This window comes from Mytilus californianus, unplaced genomic scaffold (genome assembly GCF_021869535.1).
Source record: "Mytilus californianus isolate M0D057914Y unplaced genomic scaffold, xbMytCali1.0.p SCAF_10, whole genome shotgun sequence".
Taxonomy (NCBI): Eukaryota; Metazoa; Mollusca; class Bivalvia; order Mytilida; family Mytilidae; genus Mytilus; species Mytilus californianus.
Window position 1 is genome coordinate 67142794 of NW_026262582.1, and position 24347 is coordinate 67167140.

Consider the following 24347-nt stretch of genomic DNA (forward strand, 5'->3'; position numbering starts at 1 on the left):
GTGATACGACTTCGCTCGGGATACAAATGTATGGTATCTTTATTTATTAAAAGTATGCATAAAATATATTCTAATATAAAGCTATCGTAATTTTTGGCCTATCGCTCATAAACGATATTAACAAAAATACCGAACTCCCAGTTTAATTAAAAAAGTTGAGGTCCATAACACCTGACAAAACCAACTGCTCTACTATATCAACCAACTGCTCTACTATATCAACCAACTGATCTACTATATCAACCAACTGCTCTACTATATCAACCAACGGCTCTACTATATCAACCAACGGCTCTACTATATCAACCAACGGCTTTACTATATCAACCAACGGCTCTACTATATCAACCAACGGCTCTACTATATCAACCAACGGCTCTACTATATCAATCAACTGCTCTACTATAGCTTTACTATATCAATCAACTGCTCTACTATAGCTCTACTATATCAATCAACTGCTCTACTATATCTACCAACTGCTCTACAATATCAACCAACTGCTCTACTATATCAAGCAACTGCTTTTCTATATCAACCAACTGCTCTACTATATCAACCAACTGCTCTACTATATCAACCAACTGCTCTTCTATATCAACCAACTGCTCTTCTATATCAACCAACGGCTCTACTATATCAACCAACGGCTCTACTATATCAACCAACGGCTCTACTATATCAACCAACGGCTCTACTATATCAATCAACTGCTCTACTATAGCTTTACTATATCAATCAACTGCTCTACTATAGCTCTACTATATCAATCAACTGCTCTACTATATCTACCAACTGCTCTACAATATCAACCAACTGCTCTACTATATCAACCAACTGCTCTTCTATATCAACCAACTGCTCTACTATATCAACCAACTGCTCTACTATATCAACCAACTGCTCTTCTATATCAACCAACTGCTCTACTATATCAACTTACTGCTCTACTATATCAACCACTGCTCTACTATATCAATCCACTGCTCTACAATATCAACCAACTGCTCTTCTATATCAACCAACTGCTCTACTATATCAACCAACTGCTCTACTATATCAACCAACTGCTCTACAATATCAACCAACTGCTCTACAATATCAACCAACTGCTCTACTATATCAACCAACTGCTTTACTATATCAACCAACTGCTCTACTATATCAACCAACTGCTCTACTATATCAACCAACTGCTCTACTAAATCAACCAACTGCTCTACTATATCAACCAACTGCTCTACTATATCAACCAACTGCTCTTCTATATCAACCAACTGCTCTACTATATCAACCAACTGCTCTACTATATAAACCAACTGCTCTACAATATCAACCAACTGCTCTTCTATATCAACCACTGCTCTACTATATCAATCAACTGCTCTACTATACCAACCAACTGCTCTACTATATCAATCAACTGCTCTACTATATCAACCAACTGCTCTACTATATCAATCAACTGCTCTACTATATCAACCAACTGCTCTACAATATCAATCAACTGCTCTACTATATCAATCAACTGCTCTACTATATCAACCAACTGCTCTACTATATCAACCAACTGCTCTACTATATCAACCAACTGCTCTTCTATATCAACCAACTGCTCTACTATATCAACCAACTGCTCTACTATATCAACCAACTGCTCTTCTATATCAACCAACTGCTCTACAATATCAACCAACTGCTCTACTATATCAACCAACTGCTCTTCTATATCAACCAACTGCTCTACTATATCAACCAACTGCTCTACTATATCAAACAACTGCTCTACAATATCAACCAACTGCTCTACTATATCAACCAACTGCTCTTCTATATCAACCAACTGCTCTACTATATCAACCAACTGCTCTACTATATCAACCAACTGCTCTACTATATCAGCCAACTGTATATCAACCAACTGCTCTTCTATATCAACCAACTGCTCTACTATATCAACCAACTGCTCTACTATATCAACCAACTGATCAAATGGTAAACTAATGTCATATGTCTAACATTAATGACAGCCTAATTTATATTAAAACATTTTTACGAAAACAAATGTCATATGTCTAACATTAATGACAGCCTAATTTATAATAAAACATTTTTACGAAAAAACAAATATGACAGACACAAACCAACCACAACAACTGAGTTACAGTACCAAGTCAGCAATATGGCAGTTGTTTATCAGTTGTTCCGATGATTGAAAGCGTTTCATTTTGTCAGTTTTTATGGACTTCCCCTATTTTTTAATTTGCCTTGGACTTCAGTATTTTTGAATCACTTTTTTAAAACATAAGCTATCACTTGTTCTTTCCTATTTTTTACTCTATTTTATCATTTTATATATTTTTCATTTTAATATAAAAATAAGAAGATTTGGTATGATTTCGAATGCGACAACTCTCCACAAAAGACCAAATGACACAGATGTTAACAACTATATGATGTATAGGTCACCGTACGGCATTGAGTAAAACCCATGTAAAACAATTCAAACGAAAAAACTAACGATGATTTATGTGAAAAACAAATATTATATACAGCAACAAACGACAACCACTGATTTACAGGCTCCTGACTTGAAAAAGGCATAGATTACTTTAGATGTATTTGGCACAACGTTTTGAAATTTTGGTTCCTCAATGCTCTTCAACTTTGAACTTGTTTGGCTTAAAAACTATTTTGAGCGTCACTGATGAGTCTTATGTAGACGAAACGCGCGTCTGGCGTATTAATTAATTATAATGGATGTAATGGCTATCTTTTCCTTCTTTCCAATTTACATTTAACACGAACAAGGTCTTGCTGGCTCTGTAACATGATATGATAAGTAACCTAATAAAAACCAAAAACGTAAGTTTGACAACTGTTTGAAAAATTCTTCACCAAATTAAATCTTAAAAACTAGTTTCTAGAAGAACAATTCAAGATATGTCCACTGTTGAATTTTCCTTTGTTTATTTTAAGATATTGATATAGAAAAAAAAGTAATTTCTAATTGGAATAATTTTTCTCGGTGTCAAAAGACAATCTACATGATCTAACACATGCAGTTCTTTCTGATAATATCAGGTTTATCGAGATACAGCCTTTTTGAGCTGAGGCATCATTAAACAAACACAAACCAATCAATCAAATGATAACGTAAGGGAAATAAGTAAGGATGTCTTGTTTACTCCAAGTCAATATCAGGATCAAATTCTAGGTTTCCGTATATCGATTCAGTTAATATATGAGTTCTTTATCTTTTACCTGAAATAAAGAAAATGCCTGTGATGTAGGTTTATACAGTTTTGGTTGGTGGATCCTGATAATTGTCACGTTAACCTATAGTTTATTTGGGTTATTCACCCAATTTTGTCAATATAACAGAACAACTTTCATACAAGTGGGGGGAGGGGGGTTCCGCTAGCTTTTAAACCAGGTTGAACCAACCATTATTCTCGAAAAATGCATGTAACAAGTCAGGAATATGGCATTTGTTTGTCACTTGTTCTGTTGATTGAGAGCGTTTGATTTTGTTAGTTTCTAAGTATTTTTAGCTTCATTTGAACTTACACTGATTGGAAAAATGTATGGTTTTTGTATGAAAATTAGAGGATGTATTATGAATGACAATGTGAAAACTCTCCACAAGAGACTAAAAAACGGAGAAGTAATCGAGTATATCACTGTATATATCAATGTATGCTTTTTTCAATTTATTGATTGATTGTTGGTGTTTTAACGCCACTTTTTAGCGCCACATTTGGGCTATTTCGTGGCGGCTAGTTTTTATTGGTGGGTGAAGCCGGATTGCTCAGAGAAAACCACCGAACTTCGATAGGAAAACTGACAATCCTAGTCAATTAAGATTGGAGTCGAGTGCACCCGCACGAGCGGGGTTCGAACTCACAACCTCAGTGTTGACTGGCTAGTGATTACAGAAGTCACTACTTAGACCACTTGGCGTCCGAGACCCCGAACATGAAATTGAACACACAAGATATTACATATCTGTAACCTTGTATGACATTAAACGGTAAACTACAAATGATTGAACGTTTACGTGTGTACATTGGAAAATTGTAATAACTTACGCCTAGAATTTAAACTTGTGTGACTTTTGAAAGCTTAGGCCGATAAAAATGGGTCTATTACTTTGATCTACTGGCATCAAATTCATTTTGACTTTTATTCATTATCTGGATCAAATAGTTTCACCAATGAATAACGTTTAATTTTATTTATGCTGCCTAATTGAGAAAATCATAAGAAAAAAAGAAAGACAAAAATGTTCATTGTCTTTTGCCATTTGCTTCATTTAGAATTGTCTTAAGGAGAAATGATAAAGAGATCGCTTGCTCCAGTTGAACTAAACTGTTGTTATATTAACCTATGAGAAAAATATTGCTCCGGGAATAAAATCCGACATTAAATATCTCACTTCCAAAAAGCTAAAATGATCGGACAGATTGAAAACAATTTCAATTTTTAGTGCCAGCAATTCGCCGTTTTAGAATCTAATTCATTCTGGGTAATATTTTCAAAAGTGTACATCAAAGCGTTGTGATTGGTTAAAAACGTCCTAAACAATTGTAATTCCACCAATGACGTGACGTTATTTTCATTTTGGGGTAAGAACAATAATATTGCCCATAGTCGTTTAGATTTTGAAACGGCCTATTGTATACAACGTTGTCATTGTTTTAATTTCCGAAGAGGGCAATTTAGTTTCATTAGATTTTTTACTGTTTTGAGAAATACTTTATAGTTTTCAACGGAAATTTATAGTTTGAATGAAAATTGTTCAATTCTAAACTTGACGTCTTTTCTGGCTTATTTGTATTTTGTATTTACTGTCTTATTTACTCAGTACTCGTGAAAGAGTAATAACCATAATAATATTTTATGATAGGCGAAATGTATGTTACATTTTAGAATTGATACTAATATACTTATAATTTCAAATTCCTTATATTTTAGATATTCGGAAATTATTTATCCACAAATAAGATGGAATAATCTTGTACGCTCGTCTTAGATAGGACGTATTATGGCATTCCGTAGTCCGTCCGTGCTTTTGTCAGTCTGTTAACACTTCAGTCGCGAAGGAGTAGACTGAAAACAGGGCTGGGGCAAACTTCTGAATAGTAAAGGCAACAGTAGTATACCGCTGTTCAAAAGTCATTAATCGATTAGGAGAAAACAAATCCGGGTTACAAACTAAAACCGAGAGAAACACATCAACTATAAGAAGAAAACAACGGAACAACAGAAACACTGAACTGCAACAAAAACAAACGTCAACATACAAAGAAACGGACTAATTGATAACAACTGCCATGAAAGTGACGAGTGAAAAAACACACATTTTAGTCTAACTGTCTAAAAGTTAGCTAGCGTCACTATTTTGCCTCTTTGGTCGTGTATCTCAATTATATAATTTGTATGCACATGAACAAGCAAATTAGTGCATTTTGTTTACAAATGCTCATTATATAAAAAAAAATAGATGTAAGCAATTATAGACAACCATACGGCCTTCAACAATGAGAAAAAACCATACTGTATAATCAGCTATAAAAGGCCCTGAATTGACAAATGTAAAACAATTGAAACGAGAAAAATAACGGCCTAATGTATGAGCAGGACAAATAACGCAACCAAATATGACATACAGTAACAAACGACAACCACTAAATTACAGGTTCCTGAATTAGGCACATATAGAATGTGGCAGAGTTAAATATGTATGCGAGCGCCCTGATCTGAGATTACTCGCAGTTACTGATCTATAGTTCCAAGCACATAACAGTTAATAAAAAAAAATCATGTTTTCTAAAACTAAAATAATGTCTCCCTGAAATACGTGTATGTAAACAATCTTCTTTTATTTACAACCCGAAATATTGTATTGTATATATTTGAATTAAACACAAACATAGAAACAAAACACGACCATTTATCTACCAAATTTACATTACAAAAAAAAAATCCATATGTACGCTTGAAAAAAAAGATCTTGTGTGTGTTTACATTTATGTCAATTTGTTTTGGTGTATTGGTCCTATACTATAAAGTGACATCTTCAGTTATTTTATGTCTGCCATTATCAAATTATGTTATTGTTTTTGTCAAAAATGAGAGTTTCTCAATTGAAATATATGAAATCTAATGATTCCCAAACTTTTGTCAGCGTACTATATGGTATGCAATCAATTACAATCATCTGAAAAAAACAAAGGATATACCATGGTATAAAAAACACGAAAAGACGAACAAGTCAACGAAAAAAAATCACTCACACAAAATAAAATTTATTGCACAAACCCCAACAAAAAGCCGGAGGATGGACAGAACCTGCTTCATGTGAAATACCTGTAGTTTAACTTTCTGTTAGTTAAAAAGTTCGGGAGAGGATATCGCAGTTTAAGAAAAGAGGTTAGGTTTGTGACTGCAACACATGAATATATCCGTAGTAATCTGTGACACAGATGATTCAAAATAGTCAACAATATCTATACGATCAACTTATGATCTTACATTAAATGGTGCAAAATTTCCTTACAAGCAGCAAGTATCTTACAAGAAATAACAATTGTACACATCATTGTTCTTTTATCTCAGGTAGATTGTTTACGCAACAATTGCCAATAATACTGCTTATCTTTATTTTTATACGATATGCGTATGTTTATCACAAGTGTAAGATATAATCACATACAATTATAGCCCGTAGAAATGGTGAATATACAATATTGTCAACCCGAAAAAGTTATTTCACTAAAGGATTTTTATCACTTCTAAGGGGCATTTGTTTTATTATACCGAACTAACAGCGGGAGTTGTAGTGTATTGAAAAGAAATTCAACGAACTTTTTATTCCCTTATCATTCCTTGTGGATAGTAAGAAGATTGATAAACATGTTCGGTGTGTGATACAAAAAATTGAAACGAAAACTGCGTTAATTTGAGTGGCTTATCCAGCATCATGAGACGATATTTCCATTGGCTATTGGTTAGGTCATTGATAACTTTCAAAGGTTACGACGATGTACATTTCGTCCGTGGCAACGAACATATGTGATTTCTTCAATAATATACAAAACACTCACAATTTTTGCCTTGAAATCTCCTTTTTGTCAAATTTCATTACATTCTCAAGCGTGAAAATTTTTTCAAAATGTTTGATTTTAAAGTTTAACGCCAGATAAGGGCATATGATGTCAAACATGGTATGTGAAAAAGACTAGATCAACTATTCACAGAATTTATATTTCAACACAAAAAGAGCGCTGACTATAAGAGAAAATGTACTGACAACTCTCGTTTTAAGATTTAAATAGTAACAATATACTCCCCGAAGGCTAGTGTATTATTTTATTGAAATTGAATAATTCGGGTTGATGTTAAGCAATATCCAATCCTCACTCGTTATGAAACCTATAAATGTGTCTTATATCTACTTAAAATATCTATTATGTATACAGAGGAAGATCATAATGACCATGAAAAGTACCGTTTATGACAGACACCCTTGTCACTAGATAGATATCAAAATCTTATTTTCACTTCACACGATGGGTTACTATTTTGTTTACATGCGTTTTTTACATCATTGTGATGGGAGATAACTCGTGTACAAATTAAGAAGCATACATATTATTTACCGGTGATTACTAGGGTTATTAATCGCTAGGTGTATTGAAAAGAAATTCATCGAACTTTTCATTCCCTTATCACTCCTTGTGAATAGTAAGAAGATTGATAAACATGTTCGATAGATGATATTTAATAAAAGAATATAACACATCTTGCAACAGAGGAAATTATCTGGTCATCATTGAAGATTTCCAAGTGTTTAGCTTGTCCACCAACGTTTGCTGATGCATGTTTATCTGCTAAAATGTCTCTTCTATAGACCTACAAAGAAATATACCTATATATATATATATATATATATATATATATATATGTGTTAATATATATATGTGTTAATATGAATTTATATATATTTGGTTTGTTATTATTTTATGTCGTGCAATCTTTAGAATATTGTGATCACCTATGATAACAAGAATTGTACTGATAAGCATCAACTGTAACCTTAATATTGATGAATACAAATAATCAACCCGGAAGTACATCATTGCATTCAAATATGTATACCTTAACAAAATTCCTTGTGACAAAATCACCATTTTCCAACTGAAAGGTTATACAGTTCAACAGTATTCGATAAGCCTCTTCAATCGAGATGTTATAACAAAAATCTTGATTATTGCGATAATTTGACGGAAAATCCGGTGAGGTGAAACTTCCCATCGGTCTAGAAAAAACTTCCTCTACATTCACCTATAAAAGTTGGTTATTTGGATGTAAAACAATAGTCAAATGCATAGTGAAAGGAGTAGCCGGTCAAATTGGCTGTTATCTACTTTCAAAGGGCTTAAAAACGCGGTTCTATCCAATCGAAAAAGAGAGAAACATTTGAAGGAAACATCACCGTTAATAAAAATAATTATCATGATTATGTTTTGTACCTCTAAATTATGACTAATGAATTATAAAAGAAAACCGACATTTTAACTATTGTATTTGATAAACTCTTGCTCTTACGCATCCTATAGATTATCGCAGTTAAATGCGCTTTTTGATGTCAAATCGGTCAGTTTCAGTCATTTTATTGACCCCATCAATTTTACATTCCTATGTCTTCAATCTTCCATTTATATAAAACATTAGTATGATTTTAAAAAGTTGATGATGTTATTAAACAAAAAACAAGATTAGATAAAACACTAAATATTAACTGAGAGAAAATAGCAAATAGCGACATGTTTTTGTATATATACACATGAAACACATGTTTAATATAGAGAATTTTCAAAAGGTCCAGCTTTGCTTTAACCCCGCAAGGCTTCAAAAACCAAATGTTAAATCGAACTTGATCCTCACTTGTTGACTAGATAAAAGTAGTCGTATCAGATGATCAAAGGTCTGTTGTGTTACTTTTATGAAATATTAAATAAGATTTTTTGTGATATCTTGTTTTACATAAATAATTAAGAACTCATCAGAACTGTGCTTACAACATTTTTTGTAATTATTTTAATTCTTGTTTAATAACTACTAAAATGTAAAAAAAAAAAAAAAAAACATGAAAGATACCAAGTCAGGAATATGGCATATAAAGAACAGATACAAAATGGATAATGAAATATAAAGGATAAAGAAACCATACATCAACCTTGCAAATATTGATCATTGATGCAGGAAATATTGTGAGAATGTTTTTAAAGTTATCATTATCGACCTATGCTAGAAAGATAAAACATTATTTCTACCTGTTAAAGAAGATTTCACAACACGGGATGAGTATTGAGAACCATGTTACATTTGTTTTCATAAATTAATGAGCATGATGTCTTTAAGCTGTGTGAACATCATAAAATCAACGGAAAATCAATTATGTTGTACTTTATATTTTCAAAACATTTCCGATTCTATTATGTTGATCCGATCCTTCATAGCCATTTTTCTCCTGAAGATAAACCAATAGAACAATTCATGATTATATTCTGCTGAATCCATTCTTCATAGTCATCTAAAGAGAAAATTGAAAAATATTTAATAAAAAACCAAAAATTTTAATTACATTTTCATGGATACGGAAGTGATACTTTTTTCTTATAGAAAAAGGTAAATTAATTCCCAATGAGACAACTATTAGTATCCCCAATAAGAGACCAGATTACTTTCATTTTAGTTACTATAGTTCGCACAACAATAACAATAAGTAAAAGCCATACAGGATAGCAACATGAAACATAAAAGAGCCTGACATGACATACTGTTAAATCAATAATCCATTCCCCATTTTTATTTGTGGTTGGGGGGGGGGGGGGGGGGGCGTTTGGAGATCAGTGTAAATCCAATTGTTCCCTTTGGTGGTATTACATTTGCATTCTTGAACAGGCAATGTTAAAGTAAATAAAGAATACACATGAAAATTCCGTTGGCTCTCAATGCCTTTCTAATAGAAAGACAGTACTGCCGGAAATATGCATGAAAGCATGAGTCTAAATTGTTTTAAAAGTTTCAAAGCGTACGTGTATAGTTGAATGGTTATACAAGCGTAGTCGAAAATAACTTTAAATATCCATTCTTCAACATATTATTTTCAAAAACAGTGACAGTGACACCTAAATCTCTTTAAAACTGAATTAGTCTCTACGAGAAAGGTTCATGAATATTGAATTTGACCGTGAATGAAAAATAAATCATGCTGTTAATTAGTTTCGAGAATTTAGACAAATTCAAATCTCGGTCCAAACTGTCTAAATGTGGTTACAGAGCAGTGCATATTGGGCAAACAATGAAGAATACACATCAAAGAGAAGAAGAAAAAAAACCCAACAATGCAAGATTATAGATTACACGTTACCATTATCGAAAAGGAAGTTGCTTTGCGTTTAGCAAATAATTATTATGTGTACTTGACGTTTTGTACACATGTATTAAAACTTATTATATTCTAAAAAGAAGGTTTAGCTATGTGTCACTGGTAAAATCTTTCTAGAAATACATGGAATACAGGGATTTACATTAGTGAACACTTTGTCTTTTGTACGTCTTTGCCAAAAAGGTAACAATTATTTTCTTACCTGTTAAAGAAGATCTTACTAAACACATTATGAGAAATAAACAATATGTTGCATTGTGTCAACAAAATCAATGATCATAATTTTTATTGTTCAGTCATGTGAATATAACAGAAGATTTAATAATGATTGATTATGTCTTACTGATGGTTTATTACTCAAATCAATCCATGATAGATATATTTCCTAAAATTATCATCAAGTAAGAAAACTCTGTAATTTCCTTGAAGAAATTAGGTTTTATTCTTTCTTTATTTACTGTGTTTTTCAAAACCGTGTATACAGTAAATTTTAAGTATTTTTGAACTGAAACAATGACGTACCAATAAATAACCCTTTATTTTATTAAACATTTTCGTATTTGAGGGGTTTAGTAAACAATACACTAAAAAGTACAATGACAAAAATACCGAACTACAAGAGATCGAAATTCAAAACTTGAAAGTCCTTTATAAAATGGGAAAATCAAGCCTCAAACACATCTAACGAATTCAAAATAACTGTCGTATTCTTGACTTGGTACAGGCATCTCCTTAAGTGGTTTCAATGCTGATTGCTTTATTCATATTTGAGTAATTAAACAGATCTTTGTCAAAATAGATAAGAGTTTAAAATGAAATTGAACAAACTTTCGGATAGCTATCTCAATTAACAAACTTTTGTGTAGCTATCTCAATGAACAAACTTTCGTGTATCTATCTCAATGAACAAACTTTCGTGAGGCTATCTCAATGAACAAACTTTCGTGAAGCTATCTCAATGAACAAACTTTCATGAAGCTATCTCAATGATCAAAATTTCGTGTAGCTATCTCAATGAACAAACTTCCGTGTAGCTATCTCAATGAACAAACTTTCGTGAAGCTATCTTAATGAACAAATTTTCGTGTAGCTATCTCAATGAACAAACTTTCGTGAAGCTATAACAAAGAACAAACTTTCGTGAAGCTATCACAAAGAACAAACTTTCGTGAAGCTTTCTCAATGAACAAACTTTCGTGAATCTTTCTCAATGAACAAACTTTCGTGTAGCTATCTCAATAAACAAACTTTCGTGAAGCTATCTCAATGAACAAACTTTCGTGTAGCTATTTCAATGAACAAATTTTCATGAAACTATCACAATGAACAAACTTTCGTGAAGCTATCTCAATGGACAAACTTTCGTGAAGCTATCTCAATGAACAAACTTTCGTGTAGCTATCACAATGAACAAACTTTCGTGTAGCTATCACAATAAACAAACTTTCGTGACGCTATAACAATGAACCAACTTTCGTGTAGCTATCACAATGAACAAATTTCATGAAGCTATCACAATGAACAAACTTTCATGAAGCTATCACAATGAACAAACTTTCATGAAGCTATCTCAATGAACAAACTTTCGTGTAGCTATCTCAATGATCAAACTTGCGTCTAGCTATTTCAATGAACAAACTTTCGTGTAGCTATCTCAATAAACAAACTTTCGTGAAGCTATCACAATGAACAAACTTTCGTAAAGCTATCACAAAGAACAAACTTTCGTGAAGCTATCACAAAGAATAAAACTTTCGTGAAGCTTTCTCAATGAAAAAACTTTCGTGTAGCTATCACAATGAAAAATTTTTCGTGTAGCTATCTCAATAAACAAACTTTCGTGAAGCTATCTCAATGAACAAACTTTCGTGTAGCTATCTCAATGAACAAATTTTCGTTAAGCTATCACAATGAACAAACTTTCGTGAAGCTATCTCAATGAACAAACTTTCGTGAAACTATCTCAATGAACAAACTTTCGTGTAGCTATCACAATGAACAAACTTTCGTGTAGCTATCACAATAAACAAACTTTCGTGAAGCTATCACAATGAACAAATTTCATGAAGCTATCACAATGAACAAACTTTCATGAAGCTATCACAATGAACAAACTTTCATGAAGCTATCTCAATGAACAAATTTGCGTCTAGCTATTTCAATGAACAGACTTTCGTGTAGCTATCTCAATAAACAAACTTTCGTGAAGCTATCACAATGAACAAACTTTCGTGTAGCTATCACATTTAACAAATTTCATGAAGCTATCACAATGAACAAACTTTCGTGAAGCTATCTCAATGAACAAACTTTCGTGTAGCTATCTCAATGAACAAACTTTCGCGAAGCTATCACAATAAACAAACTTTCGTGAAGCTATCTCAATGAACAAAATTTCGTGTAGCTGTCTCAATAAACAAACTTTCGTGTATCTATCTCAATAAACAAACTTTCATGAAGCTATCACAATGAACAAACTTTCGTGTAGCTATCACATTTAACAAATTTCATGAAGCTATCTTAATGAACAAATTTTCGTGTAGCTATCTCAATGAACAAACTTGCGTGTAGCTATCTCAATGAACAAATTTTCGCGAAGCTATCACAATGAACAAACTTTCGTGAAGCAATCTCAATGAACAAAATTTCGTGTAGCTATCACAATGAACAAACTTTCGTGTAGCTATCTCAATGAACAAACTTTCGTGTAGCTATCTCAATAAACAAACTTTCGTGAAGCTATCACAATGAACAAACTTTCGTGTAACTATCACATTTAACAAATTTCATGAAGCTATCTTAATCAACAAATTTTCGTGTAGCTATCTCAATGAACAAACTTGCGTGTAGCTATCTCAATGAACAAACTTTCGTGTAGCTATCTCAAAGAACAAACTTTCATGAAGCTATCTCAATGAACAAATGTTCGTGTAGCTATCACAATGAACAAACTTTCGTGAAGCTATCTCAATAAACAAACTTTCGTGTAGCTATCTCAATGAACAAACTTTCGTGTAGCTATCTCAATGAACAAACTTTTGCGAAGCTATCTTAATGAACAAATTTTCGTGTAGCTATCTCAATGAACAAACTTGCGTGTAGCTATCTCAATGAACAAACTTTCGTGAAGCTATCTCAATGAAAAAACTTTCGTGAAGCTATCACAATGAACAAACTTTCGTGTAGCTATCTCAATGAACAAACTTGCGTGTAGCTATCTCAATGAACAAACTTGCGTGTAGCTATCTCAATGAACAAACTTTCGTGTAGCTAACTCAAAGAACAAACTTTCATGAAGCTATCTCAATGAACAAACTTTCGTGTAGCTATCTCAATGAACAAACTTTCGTGTAGCTATCTCAATGAACAAACTTTCGCGAAGCTATCACAATGAACAAACTTTCGTGAAGCTATCTCATTGAACAGACTTTCGTGAAGCTATCTCATTGAACAAACTTTCGTGAAGCTATCTCAATGAACAAACTTTCGTGTAGCTATCTCAATGAACAAACTTTCGTGTAGCTATCACATTTAACAAATTTCATGAAGCTATCACAATGAACAAACTTTCATGAAGCTATCTTAATGAACAAACTTGCGTGTAGCTATCTCAATGAACAAACTTTCGTGAAGCTATCTCATTGAACAAACTTTCGTGAAGCTATCACAATGAACAACCTTTCGTGTAGCTATCTCAATGAACAAACTTGCGTGTAGCTATCTCAATGAACAAACTTTCGTGTAGCTATCTCAATGAACAAACTTTCAATCTCTTCCTTGTGTACCACAACGTACAAGACTATGAAAAGTAATAAATAAAAAACTAATTTCACAAATTGCACTGATTTTGATATTTTTTTTTAATTCTAATTTTCGTTTTGATTTTCCACTAGGTTACTAATGTACGTATCCCTACTTAATTCACTTGTGTTACAGGGAAGTACCTTTCACTTTTTATTATTATTTGACACAAGAGGCATTTTTCTAATTAGAAATTACTATTTTTAAATCAATATATTCCCATCGACAAATGACAATTTAACAGCGGAAAGACCTACAATTGTTAACAATTTGTTTTTCAAGATTTATATTTTTTTTCGTTTTGGTTGAAGTTTTTCTTAATCGGTTGTAAAACTTGAGTTATCTATTTGTATTCTATTTATGTGCATATATTGTGACAAAGGCAGCAAGATATTGCTCGTGGTCAAGCCCATGAGAAATCTTTCCTGTACCTCCGGCCATTTTTTCTTAGTCATAAAAACTCCCAACACCAACACCAACAGCAAACAAATATTTCGAACTTTCCATTTCTTATTTTTAGGCATCGTCCTTGTTTTGAAATCTCACGAAACAAATGAAGACTTTGCAAATACATGTATGCCATGTTCGAAAAGGAACAAGTTTGAAACAACATGCAATTAGACTTTCGTGATTATCTCATCTTCCCTAGAGTGCGCATAAATACATCGAAGTCAAAGACAGATAAAAGGGGTCCAAATGCCATTGCTTGTTTAAAGCAAAGAATCAAATGTTTTACTAAAAAGGGAGTCCAAATTTTCAAATAAAATGTAGGACAAAATTAATATTTATATAATAACTGTATAAACTATGTACTAGAAAAACAAGAATCAGAAAATGGATTTTGTATGTATGTTTTTGTAAACATTAAAAGTAAGTGTTGATGTGGCAAATTTATAACACTGAGGCTGTGAGTTCGACGCCGACTTTTAATAACTTTGATTGCAAGTTTTCGTGCCGAACTTCAATTGTTCTCGGTCGGCATCCTGTAACAGCATAAACTGGCCGTTTTGATATAGCTAATAGTGCTGAAGTTGGCATTTTAGACCAATAATCAATCAGTCATTTATCACTGTAAAACAGGCAACATGCACTTTTACAACCATTACAGAGTACTGCATATACAAGATAAAGCTAGCTATAAAACCAGATTTAACCCACTATTTCATTCGGTAAATGCCTGTATCGAGTCGGAAATATGACTTATGTTTTCCAGTCGTTCCGCTGGTTGATATATAAATCACTCACAAATATGCCAGGATTATAATTATTTACTCCCAACGCGTGGTCCGTTTACAAAAGACTAATCAGTGACACTTGAATTAAAAAAGTCAAAAGGCTAAATAAACTACAAAGCATTTGATGTTGCCAGTTTTTATGGAAATTCAATTTTTTAAATCTATCTTTGAGTATTTGTTTCTGTTAAAACTTTTTTGTCGATAAGATTTACAACTACTACACGTTATATTACAGTTAATAATAACTAATAAGCTTTGAACTAACCTATTATTCGTGAATTACCTCCTCAAGTATATTATGTGAGCTAGGATGGCTCGTGAACATATTTTGAAATTCTCTTGTCGCCTACAACGACGAAAATTAAAATTAGTCAAGAATTTTATGTTTAGACAACAATATTTGTTGATGTAGAACACATGACGATGACGACATAATAAATAAGTCAGTTACAATAAATATTGATTTTGTATCCAAACAATCATCGTATTGTTTATAACATGTCATGTAAGCTCGAAATTAAAATATTCTTGCGTTAATAAATTATCCATTAATTTTTCTATCCAAGGCGTTGATAAGACATATTTTTAACCAATCGAAACCACTGTACAAAACGTCGATTCAGGAAGCTTGCTTTTTGAGAACATCTGTTGACAACAACAATGATCAAATATTTAATTAATCAATTAATTTGATAAACTTTTGTAAATTTGTAAAAGTGCACATCCATGTGTCATCCGGGGCATTGCAACTTTTAAAGTTGATTAAACTTCACAAACTTTAAACATTGTCTGAATACAAATGTATACCTTTTTCTCTGTCTATGCAACAGATTGAAACAACAAATCTAAATATAGTATACAACGTGGATGTGCGTACTTTTATTACACGACAAACCAGCGATCAGCAGTACATATATTGTCGTTAATACATTACTTATAATTTACATCTACAGAGTTGAACATAGTTATACAAAGATGAAATTTGTGTTTGTCTTTTTCATTGTTTGTGCCGCAGTGGTGACATTTCATCAAGTGGAAGGTAAAACTACTTTACCGTTTATTCATTTCATATTTTTACGTTCTTCCTTTTTGTTCTTGGTACACGAATTGAATTGCCTACTGTATTTTTTTAAATGAGTTTATATCATTTGGAAAGAAAATATGTTATTGTAAACTAAGGGCAAGCATACTTCTGTATATCTTTTTTTTTTCAATTGTTGATAACGTTTTACTCTTAATTGTTATCGAGTTGATTGTAATCCGGTTTTCATCATTAAAGTACCACGTTTAGAGGTGTAATGTTTTTTTTGTTATTTTATTTTTAAAAAAAGAAACTGTTTAGTTTCACTATTTTTTATTAACTGACGTAATGATAACCATATGGAATCAGTTGTCAGACTAACTTAATTCTTACAAATATAAAGAGTCAGTAAAAGAGTTTAAATATGATAGTTTTGATATTTATCCTTTTTATATTTTCTATAACTCATTTACTTTTGTTTGACTTAATTGCATACATTAAAAGCTACAAAACAGAACATTAATTTAATGAGAAAATATAGGTTGACTGGACCAATGTTTTCTATGTGTAAACGTTATTGTCAATATGAATTGTTGTCTTGTTTTCACTCACTTCTCTATATCCGTTCTTTTACTATATCTGTATAGCTTCTTTGAGGCGGAACAGGGCTTCTCTTGTCGTTTTTTTACGAGGCTTACGATTTGTTATGTTATATCTCTTTGAGGAACGTAGTACACTTGATATGTTTAAGTTATAATTAGAAAAAAAATCATTTAATTTCCTAAGATAGGAGTGTTACATTTTTCAATTTGCATAAATATAACTATTAGGAAAACAAAAAGAAAGAAAGACTAATGAAGTGAGACACGGGAAGATCGATAGAAAGGAAAGAGTTAATAAACACAAAAGGATGTACAGACATAAAGAAGTTGGTAAGTACCAAAGGAAAGACAAACATAATGAAGTTGGTAAAACTGAGGGGGAAATAGATAGGAAGTAGTTGGTAAATTAGACTATTAAGTTATAGCAAAGAATAATATCAATTCGAGATTCTATTGTTCAAATCAATTATGTTCAAATAGAAGGATCAAATAAGGGCTCAGCTTACATAAATCATTTCCCAAAGAGTCATGGATACGATGATTGCGCCATACTTTTTTCGCTAATTCAGTTTACTTTTCTCGAGTTTTTTGTGTAATATTGCGGGTTAAATATGTCTGAAAGCGTCGATTTGCAATCACCTACTAACATTGTATTTGTAAGCCAGATGTTAGTGTTATGACAAATCATTTTTGTCCCTTTCGTAAGGAAAACTCGAGGATTGTTATTATTATAATAGAGTCGTGAAATATTGTTTTATAGACGATAAAGATTGCAACTGTAAGGTGGAATGTGATTCAAAAAAAGAAAGAGAAGACGAAGACGAAGACGGATTATGCTGCAAAACTATGAAGTGCTGTAAAATCTGCAATGGTATACTTTCTTTTTGATTAACTATTATAATATAGAGAATATGCAGTGAGGTGAGAGTTTCCCTCCGTGTTGTAGGCCTCACTGTGACTTTGAGATGAAGAACAAAAAAAAGCGCTGTTTTTTTCCCTTTGTGTGTGTCTTTTTGGCTGTGCATGTATAGATTTTGTGTCATGGATGGATTCCCCATATCCTTTGTTTTTCTATGATATCGATATGTTTGAAGATGACATGTCCAGATATAAACTGATCAGATGAAACTGAAACATTTAAATAGCGTGATTAAAGAATATCAAGAGTAAACATGACAGCTGTAACCTGCACTGTAGAAAATACAATGACCAGGAAAAGAATTACGCCTGGTACCTAAATGAGATGGATTTAGTTGTCTTAGGAACATTTAAATCAACCAGTCGAAAGCCACAAATGTATACATACATAGAAACGTTATGTTATATGACCAAAAAAAAAGGGTTTAACACAAAAGCAAAGTTGGCTTAAGGTCAACTTTACCTGCGGTAAATTGAAATCTTACTTTCTAAACAAATTATAAAGTTGATCGCCCAATTTTAGAAAACTGACTACAGAGCAAATGATAAACCACCGGAAACTAACAGTCCACCAGCAGGGGTGTCGACTCAGTGCTACAAATGAAAATAGCACTATTTGTCGAATGTCCGAAACTCTTTTTTTATTCAAAATCAGGAATTCTTAAATAATAAGAATTGTAATATTTATATCAATTGCATATTTAGATACACTTCAATGCAAAGGTGGAGACGGAATATGTAAGCAAACGTGTGGTGTAAATGAAGAAGACACAGGTCCATGTTGCAATAGTAATAGATGTTGCCAACCACCTGCATGTAATGGTATGTAAATCGCATAAACATGTTACGGTTGATTGATTTTTATTCGTTGAATACCAATTTTCGTGGATTAAGTGGTACAGTGTGAACTATGAATTAGAAAATTTACCGAATTACAAATTTTCTATAGGTGATATGCAGACTTTGGCAATACCACGAAAAAAGCTTATACAAGAAAATTTCAGTTTACCTCAATCCACGAATATTGGTACCCACGATAATAAATAAATCCACAGTATACAATATATGTTGGTCATACTTTATTGTTAAACAGAATATTGGTACCCACGATATTAAATAAATCCACAGTATATAATATATTTTGGTCATACTTTATTGTTAAACAGAATATTGGTACCCACGATAATAGATAAATCCACAGTATATAATATATTTTGGTCATACTTTATTGTTAAACAGAATATTGGTACCCACGATAATAAATAAATCCACAGTATATACTATATTTTGGTCATACTTTATTGTTAAACAGAATATTGGTACCCACGATAATAAATAAATCCACAGTATATAATATATTTTGGTCATACTTTATTGTTAAACAGAATATTGGTACCCACGATAATAAATAAATCCACATTATATAATATATTTTGGTCATACGTTATTGTTAAACAAAATATTGGTACCCACGATAATAAATAAATCCACAGTATATAATATATTTTGGTCATACTTTATTGTTAAACAGAATATTGGTACCCACGATAATAAATAAATCCACAGTATATAATATATTTTGGTCATACTGTATTGTTAAACAGAATATTGGTACCCACGATAATAAATAAATCCACAGTATATAATATATTTTGGTCATACTTTATTGTTAAACAGAATATTGGTACCCACGATAATAAATAAATCCACAGTATATAATATATTTTGGTCATACGTTATTGTTAAACAGAATATTGGTACCCACGATAATAAATAAATCCACAGTATATAATATATTTTGGTCATACTTTACTGTTAAACAGAATATTGGTACCCACGATAATAAATAAATCCACAGTATATAATATATTTTGGTCATACTTTATTGTTAAACAGAAACTATGAATTTGTTATTTAGATAATTTGGTGTTTACCGAAGACCATTACATTGATAATGGTCCTTTACATTTCTTTAAATGTGCATGTATAGATTTTGTGTCATGGATGGATTCCCCATATCCTTTGTTTTTCTATGATATCGATATGTTTGAAGATGAAATGTCCAGTAATAAACTGATTATATGCAACTGAAACTTTTAAATAGCGTAATTTAAAATTATCCAGGGTAAACATAACAGATGTAACCTGCACTGTCGCAAATACAATGACCAGGAAAAATAATTACGCCTGGTACTTTAATGAGATGGATTTAGTTGTCTTAGAAACATTTAAATTAACCAGTCGAAAGCCACAAATGAATACATACATAGAAACGTTATGCTAAATGACTAAAAAAAAGATCTAACACAAAAGCAAAATTGGCTTAAGGTCAACTTTGCCTGCGGTAAATTGGAATCTTACTTTCTAAGGAAATTATAAGGTTGATAGCTCAATTTTAGCAAACTGACTACTGAGCAAATGATAAACCACCGGAAACTAACAGTGCACCAAAAGGGGTGTCGACTCAGTGCTACAAATGAAAATAGCACTATTTGTCGACTTTCCGAAACTGTTTTTTTATTCAAAATCAGGAATTCTCAAATAATAATAATTGTAATATTTATATCAATTGCATATTTAGATACACTTCAATGCAAAGGTGAAGACGGAATATGTAAGCAAACGTGTGGTGTAAATGAAGAAGACACAGGTCCATGTTGCAATAGTAAAAGATGTTGCCAGCCGCTTGCATGTAATGGTATGTAAATCGCATAAACATGTTACTGTTGATTGATTTTTATTCGTTGAATACCAATTTTCGTGGATAAAGTGGTACAGTGTAAACTATGAATTAGAATGCTTACCGAACTACAATTCTTTTATAGGTGATATGCAGACTTTGGCAAAACCACGAAAAAAGCTTATACAAGAAAATTTCAGTTTACTTCAATTCACGAATATTGGTACCCGCGATAATAAATAAATCCACAGTATACAATATATGTTGGTCATACTTTATTGTTAAACAGAATATTGGTACCCACGATAATAAATAAATCCACAGTATATACTATATTTTGGTCATACTTTATTGTTAAACAGAATATTGGTACCCACGATAATAAATAAATCCACAGTATATAATATATTTTGGTCATACTTTATTGTTAAACAGAATATTGGTACCCACGATAATAAATAAATCCACAGTATATAATTTTTTTTGGTCATACGTTATTGTTAAAAAGAATATTGGTACCCACGATAATAAATAAATCCACAGTATATAATATATTTTGGTCATACTTTATTGTTAAACACAATATTGGTACCCACGATAATAAATAAATCCACAGTATATAATATATTTTGGTCATACGTTTTTGTTAAACAGAATATTGGTACCCACGATAATAAATAAATCCACAGTATATAATATATTTTGGTCATACTTTATTGTTAAACAGAATATTGGTACCCACGATAATAAATAAATCCACAGTATATAATATATTTTGGTAATACGTTTTTGTTAAACAGAATATTGGTACCCACGATAATAAATAAATCCACAGTATATAATATATTTTGGTCATACTTTATTGTTAAAAAGAATATTGGTACCCACGATAATAAATAAATCCACAGTATATAATATATTTTCGTCATACTTTATTGTTAAACAGAAACTATGAATTTGTTATTTAGATAATTTGGTGATTACATTGATAATGGTCCCTTACATTTCTTTAAATGTGCATGTATGGATTTTTTGTCATGGATGGATTCCCCATATCCTTTGTTTTTCTATGATATCGATATGTTTGAAGATGAAATGTCCAGTTATAAACTGATTAGATGCAACTGAAACATTTAAAAAGCGTAATTTAAAATTATCCAGGGTAAACATAACAGATGTAACCTGCACTGTAGCAAATACAATGACCAGGAAAAAGAATTACGCCTGGTACCTGAATGAGATGGATTTAGTTGTCTTAGAAACATTTAAATTAACCAGTCGAAAGTTACAAATGAATACATACATAGAAATGTTATGCTAAATGACTAAAAAAAAGATCTAACACAAAAGCAAAATTGGCTTAAGGTCAACTTTACCTGCGGTAAATTGGAATCTTACTTTCTAAGGAAATTATAAGGTTGATAGCTCAATTTTAGCAAACTGACTACTGAGCAAATGATAAACCACCGGAAACTAACAGTGCACCAAAAGGGGTGTCGACTCAGTGCTACAAATGAAAATAGCACTATTTGTCGACTGTCCGAAACTGTTTTTTTATTCAAAATCAGGAATTCTCAAATAATAATAATTGTAATATTTATATCAATTGCATATTTAGATACACTTCAATGCAAAGGTGAAGACGGAATATGTAAGCAAACGTGTGGTGTAAATGAAGAAGACACAGGTCCATGTTGCAATAGTAATAGATGTTGCCAGCCGCTTGCATGTAATGGTATGTAAATCGCATAAACATGTTACTGTTGATTGATTTTTATTCGTTGAATACCAATTTTCGTGGATAAAGTGGTACAGTGTAAACTATGAATTAGAATGCTTACCGAATTACAATTCTTTTATAGGTGATATGCAGACTTTGGCAAAACCACGAAAAAAGCTTATACAAGAAAATTTCAGTTTACTTCAATCCACGAATATTGGTACACACGATAATAAATAAATCCACAGTATATAATATATTTTGGTCATTCTTTAGGTATTTTTGTCATATAGCTCTTCAACTGTTTCGGTACTTATACATCCCTCGGATTTCAAATGTTTGGCTTTGAGCGTTCCTGATGAAGGTAAATCCAGAAAAGCGCTTCGGACGCATGAAATTATTAAACGTGTTGTTTTCATTTTTTTACATCACTGGGTCGATACCTCTGCTGGTGGACTATCAGTCCCCGAGGGTATCATCAGCTCAGTAGTCAGTACTTCGGTACTGACATGATTTATAACAAACCTTTCTAAAATTGTCCGTTGTTACATTTTGAAATTATGAAGAAACTAAGGTTTCAACTCCCTCAGGCAAAGTTGACCTTAGATGAATTTGGCTATTTGTTTTAGGTATTTTTGTCATATAGCTCTTTAACTGTTTCGGTACTTTAACATCCCTCGGATTTCAAATGTTTGGCTTTGAGCGTTCCTGATGAAGGTAAATCCAGAAAAGCGTTTCGGATGATGAAATTATTAAACGTGTTGTTTTTAATTTTTTACATCACTGGTTCGATACCTCTTCTGGTGGACTTTCAGTCCCCGAGGGTATCATCAGCTCAGTAGTCAGTACTTCGGTACTGACATGATTTATAACAAACCTTTCTAAAATTTTCCGTTGTTACATTTTGAAATTATGAAGAAACTAAGGTTTCAACTCCCTCAGGCAAAGTTGACCTTAGATGAATTTGGCTATTTGTTTTAGGTATTTTTGTCATATAGCTCTTCAACTGTTTCGGTACTTATACATCCCTCGGATTTCAAATGTTTGGCTTTGAGCGTTCCTGATGAAGGTAAATCCAGAAAAGCGCTTCGGACGCATGAAATTATTAAACTTGTTGTTTTCAATTTTTTACATCACTGGGTCGATACCTCTGCTGATGGACTATCAGTCCCCGAGGGTATCATCAGCTCAGTATTCAGTACTTCGGTACTGACATGATTCATAACAAACCTTTCTAAAATGGTCCGTTGTTGCATTTTGAAATTATGAAGAAACTAAGGTTTCAACTCCCTCAGCAGTTGACCTTAGATAAATTTGGCTATTTGTTTTAGGTATTTTTGTCATATAGCTCTTCAACTGTTTCGGTACTTATACATCCCCCGGATTTCAAATGTTTGGCTTTGAGCGTTCCTGGTGAAGGTAAAACCAGAAAAGCGCTTCGGACGCATGAAATTATTAAACGTGTTGTTTTCAATTTTTTATTGTTAAACAGAAACTATGAATTTGTTATTTAGATAATTTGGTGTTTACCGAAGACCTTTACAGTGATAATGGCTCTAACATTTCTTTACAATTTCGCAGACTTCGAACAATTCAAGTCTTGATATATTTCATGAAAACCTGTCTGTTGTTGAGGAATGTTGGTTGTTTTTGTCATTTGGATGCTGTCTCATGCACGTCTGCCCACATCTCTTTTAATTTCTATACATTTTAACATGAAGAAGCAGTATTGGTCAGGAAATTTGCACGAACGGTAATTTCCTGGGATAAATGAAAATAACGGCGATTTTTTGACAGATTTAATAAATACAGCAAAACCAGATTTTTTTTGACGGTATTAATAACAGAAACAATATTCTGAGGTTGAAATTTCTAATGAAAAAATAGTTTATGAAGACTCAATTAAAGATA

At 32.1% G+C, this 24347-nt stretch overlaps 1 protein-coding gene across 2 annotated transcripts in view; it reads left to right on the forward strand.

Annotated features, from left to right (window-relative positions):
* Positions 1–23529, forward strand: part of LOC127718978 (caspase-3-like) — an 88406-nt gene extending 64877 nt beyond the window's left edge. The window contains exon 9 of one of the 2 annotated variants that reach the window (XR_007990073.1): positions 23506–23529. The gene's annotated coding sequence lies outside the window, so the exon portion shown is untranslated. Of the gene's footprint in view, positions 1–22800; positions 23094–23505 lie in introns of those variants that run through there. The other variant, XR_007990072.1, reaches the window with a different exon arrangement.
* Positions 23530–24347: the final 818 nt, after the last annotated feature.